Source organism: Mytilus galloprovincialis, chromosome 10 (assembly GCF_965363235.1).
Source record: "Mytilus galloprovincialis chromosome 10, xbMytGall1.hap1.1, whole genome shotgun sequence".
NCBI classification, from domain to species: Eukaryota; Metazoa; Mollusca; class Bivalvia; order Mytilida; family Mytilidae; genus Mytilus; species Mytilus galloprovincialis.
Genome location: NC_134847.1, coordinates 29,065,392 through 29,070,674, shown reverse-complemented (window position 1 = coordinate 29,070,674; position 5,283 = coordinate 29,065,392).

Below are 5,283 nucleotides of genomic sequence, written 5' to 3'. Positions count from 1 at the left end.
ATATATATATATATATATATATATATATATATATATATATATATATATATAATACTTTCCAATATTATCTAAAGAAAGTTCCCAAACATGTAATTATTATTTTGTTAAGTCATTTGCAATTAAACGATGTTATATGGCCATACATAACAAATTTTCCAATCGTACATGAGTATTTACTACACTGAAGAATAGGTCCATCCAATGAAATGATTGGAAAAATAATCATTGTTATACATTCATACATCATTACAAGGAGAAAGTACCTATATTTATCTATTCCAGACCATATAAGTATTTGGATTGTACGTGTACGGTCCAGTACGAGTATACTAATACGGTCTAGTATGAGCTTGACCATACATGTATTTGGAACATATGGATTTATTTTAGACAAAAATTTATCAAAATACTTTTATTGAGTATTACAAATTAATATTATACAATTAAAGGAATAAAGTGGAAAACATTACATCAATTGAAATTGAATAATTCTGTATTTAATTGTCTGTTTCAATCTTATTTAAGCATTCTCGCCCCTGGTGACACTTGCTGGCGCAAGGAACATCAGATTTCTGACATTTACATGTTTTGTTCATGCCTGTTCCTTTGCATTTGCATCCCATGCTTGTTATGCGGCAGCATGCAATGGAATTCCTTTTGTTTTACAAAGTGTATTTTCAATTTTGTATGTCAAAAGTTCTATTGCACTCAACATAACAATATGCCAAATAATAGTTGGTATAAAACTGCATCCTTACCAATAATATCAGCAACCCTACATCCAGAGTTGCTTTTCTCACAGTAACAAAGCTACCTTTTTCATTCTTTGATTATTTTTCGACACTTTTTTATTATTATAATATTATTTTTCATTGTTTTTGGAACAGATTTTTATATAATTTATGTCCAGTTTCTTCCGTGATATACTGTACAGGAGATGAACTTTTAAATAGTTAAAAGTTAAAACATTAAGTTTTTATTTCAATTACAATTGAACTTTATATATTAATTTAAGATTTCAGTTATGTTGAACTGTGATATACAAGGTATCGAATAAACTTGACCAACGTCTTATAATCTGGCAGACCGTAAGTGTACATTCAGACCATATGCGTATTTCGAAATATATAGAATTCAGTATGGCTTGAAAGCCTCATTTTGGTATGCAAGTTAATGTCAGAATAAAGCTCCATTGCATGCAAATATTTCAGTCATATATATATTGTTCATATTTATTGAAACACATTTGTAAACTTAGTTTACAAATTTGTATACTTGCAGATCAATATAATAGAATAATTCTTATATCATTTGCATATCTATAAATACTTGAATTGGATTTAATTTAATTTAAATTTAAATTAAATTAAATTTCTTGAATTGGATTGGTCAATTAAAATTTTTCTCTTGGTTTACACTTCGATAAACCATATTTCCGAAACTACTTTTGTAATCTATTCATGCGCGATTCACATTCTTGCTGGGATACTGGGATTTTCAGCAAGTTGAGATTATAAAACAATTGCATAACAGTTGTTTATATTCTAATGCATATATAACAAACAAACAAAAAGAAATAAATAAATGCATTAAAGCTTCGAAAATGTATAAAAATATAATTTAAATAAAATTCCGGGAAATTTCACGAATGATTCGGCGAATTTACGTCATGGCAAAACACGACGTCATACGACTGAAAACTTTCAGACGGAAGATTATTTCGTTACTTGTACGCTTCAAATTCGGATAGTATCTAATTAAAATGAAGTTTTTGAGGTAGGCGCTAGTTCATTTTAGATTCAGTTGCATTTATCGAACATTTAAGTTTTTTAGAAAGTCAAGATAGCGGCGTACGCCTTAGTTACGACATGCCATTGTGCTTCTGATGGTACATATAGTAGCAATCAAAGTAATAATGTAAATTAATAATCGCGTATGTTTGGCTGAAGAATTATAAGAATTAAACACATTTTTTCTAGAGATTATTGATGTGTAAACCGGGTCTCTAACTCACAAACTTGACAAATAGTCCTTTGGACTTTAATTCAGTTTGTGAGTTAATCGCCCCGGTTTACACATCAATAACCTCTAAAAAAAATGTGTTTAATCCTATAATATCTTAAAATTGGACGACTCAGTTAATGCAGAAAATGGCCCACACTTATTACCACGCCTAAAGTCTTTGTGGTTTATGGTGACAAAATGTTCACCCAAGTCGGCGATATTGGTGTCCCATTTTTCCTGCGACAATAATTTGCCCAAATGAAACTCCAATCTCCACCACAAAACATATGCATCTATTGAACTGTTCTTTGCTCATCTTATTTCTATACTATAATAAAATGCCTCACTGAGCAAACCCTGAACAGTTGACACTGTCTGAATTTGGATTCAAAGAAATGTTGTCATAGTTCTTAAAAATCTATTGCACAAAACTATGCTTATATGATTTCTTTTTGAATCTATTCAAGATATTTGAAATATGAAAATTTGCAAGAAATTGGAGGAAAATAAATAAAAACGCCACCCCTTGGAGCAAATTCCTCCAAAACAAAATCCCTGTCTTTTCTTTGTAGTATGGAACCTTGTTGATTTTTTCGGGGTTCGTATGGATAGTAAACCCGGTGAATTGTAACAAAACCCTCCGGTTGAAAGTTGGCCACGGTTCGTTTTATCGAACAAGAGGCTCTCAAGAGCCTGAATCGCTCACCTTTTTTTTGGTTAAATCTCTCATCAATGATTATTTTGGCTTTTCAATTTATTTAAATGTTCTTTGAATCGTCCTATTTTCTTCAAAAGCAAAAAAAAAAATCATTTTCTCCTATGTTCTATTTTAGCCATAGGAACTATGTTTCTTGACATACAAGGAAATAAAATATAAAATTTATACTAGACACTCTGAAATTCATATAGCCTAAGTTTGGCTGAAATTGATACAGCAGTTTCAAAGGAAAGGATGTTTTAAAGTAATTCAACATGATGAACAAATTGTGAAAAAAATCTTTAAAGGGCAATAACTCCTTAAGGGGTCAATTGACAATTTTGGTCATTTTGACTTATTTGTAGATCTTACTTTGCTTAACATTTTTGCTATCAACAGTTTATCTGTATCTATAATAATATTCAAAATAATAAGCCAAAAAACTGTATTTCACCCCTATGTTCTATTTTAAGTAACAGCGGCCATGTTTTTTGACGGATCAAAAATCGAAGCGCAAACTGTGTGCAGGATAATCTAAGGAACAATCATGCTAAGTTTCATCCAAATCCATTCAGTAGTTTCAGAGAGGAAGATTTTTTAAAGTTAGCAAATATGATGAACAAACTGCGAAAAATTGTCATTAAAGGACAATAACCCCTTAAGGGGTCAATTGACAATTTTGGTCATACAACTTATTTGTAGATCTTACTTTGCTGATCATTTTTGCTGTTTACATTTTATCTTTATCTATAATAATATTCAAGATTATGACCAAAAACTGCAAAATTTCCTTAAAATTACCAATTAAGTGGCAGCAACCCAACAATGGTTTGTTTGATTCATCTGAAAATTTCAGGGCTGATAGATCTTGACCTAATGAACATTTTTACCCATGTCAAATTTGCTCTAAATGCTTTCAATTTTGAGATATAAGCCAAAAACTGCATTTGACCCCTATGTTCTATTTTAAGTAACGGCGGCCATGTTTTTTGACGGATCAAAAATCGAAGCGCAAACTTTGTGCAGGATAATCTAAGGAACAATCATGCTAAGTTTCATCCAAATCCATTCAGTAGATTAAGAGGAGAAGATTTTTTAAAGTTAGCAAATATGATGAACAAATTGCGAAAAATTGTCATTAAAGGACAATAACCCCTTAAGGGGTCAATTGACCATTTTGGTCATATAAAACTTATTTGTAGATCTTACTTTGCTGATCATTTTTGCCGTTTACATTTCATCTTTATCTATAATAATATTCAAGATAATGACCAAAAACTGCAAAATTTCCTTAAAATTACCAATTAAGTGGCAGCAACCCAACAATGGTTTGTTTGATTCTTCTGAAAATTTCAGGGCTGATAGATCTTGACCTAATGAACATTTTTACCCGTGTCAAATTTGCTCTAAATGCTTTCGTTTTTGAGATATAAGCCAAAAACTGCATTTGACCCCTATGTTCTATTTTAAGTAACGGCGGCCCTGTTTTTTGACGGATCAAAAATCGAAGCGCAAACTTTGTGCAGGATATTCTAAGGAACAATCATGCTAAGTTTCATTCAAATCCATTCAGTAGTTTCAGAGGAGAAGATGTTTGAAAAATTGTTAACGACGACGACGACGACGACGACGACGACGACGACGGACGCCAAGTGATGAGAAAAGCTCACATGGCCTTTTAGGCCAGGTGAGCTAAAAAAGGGGGGGGGGGTCTGAGCGGAACAAATTAAAATTATTCATGTCTGTTTAAGCTTCCTACTTAGAGAAACATCTCAATTGAATGTTATTTTGTTATGTTAATTCGATGACAATGCCTACAAAATGCTTACCAATCGACATTGTTTTTGAAGCGAGTAACAAACTGTCGCCATTTACCCGCGGTTTTATCTTTCGATATTCTCAGGACATATCATCATGGCATCGATAAGCCATATATACATTTGTGTATCGAATGGACAGCAAAGATTTGTAAAGGGGAATTCTAATTGGTTTAAAAAGTCACGTGTGAAATCGTCAGAAGAAAAACTACATATTGGTAGTTGTTAGATCTCATATGTAGTATAACGTAATCAGAGATCAGTATTTTAATTAGATTGAATTAAGTCAAAGACATATGAAAAATCAAATAAAAAAAAAGATGGATATGTTTATTATAACTAAATGGATAGTTTTCATTATAAAACTTATGTACATATACTTTTTCCTACAGACAATTCTTTGATTTGTAAACAATAATACGACTTCAAAACACGGCAAATAATTAGCTGCCATTTCACATCATAACAGACAGAGAGAAAAAAAAGTTGACGATTATACGATATAATTATGTTTGCGTAAAAAAGGATTAATCGTGCACAGAAGACAAAGTTTATGATGAATACATGCATTGGTTCAAAAATTGGATGAACATTATGTTTCACCAGTCACTCGTTTCATATGACTTTAAATACCGGTATTATCGTTGTTACCGTATTTTTCAGTTTCAACAGTTTCTTTCTGTATAAATAGATTTGTAATCATAGCGTGTATAAATAAATTTTAAAATACTTCCCTCTAGATCTGTTAAATATCTTGTTTTCATA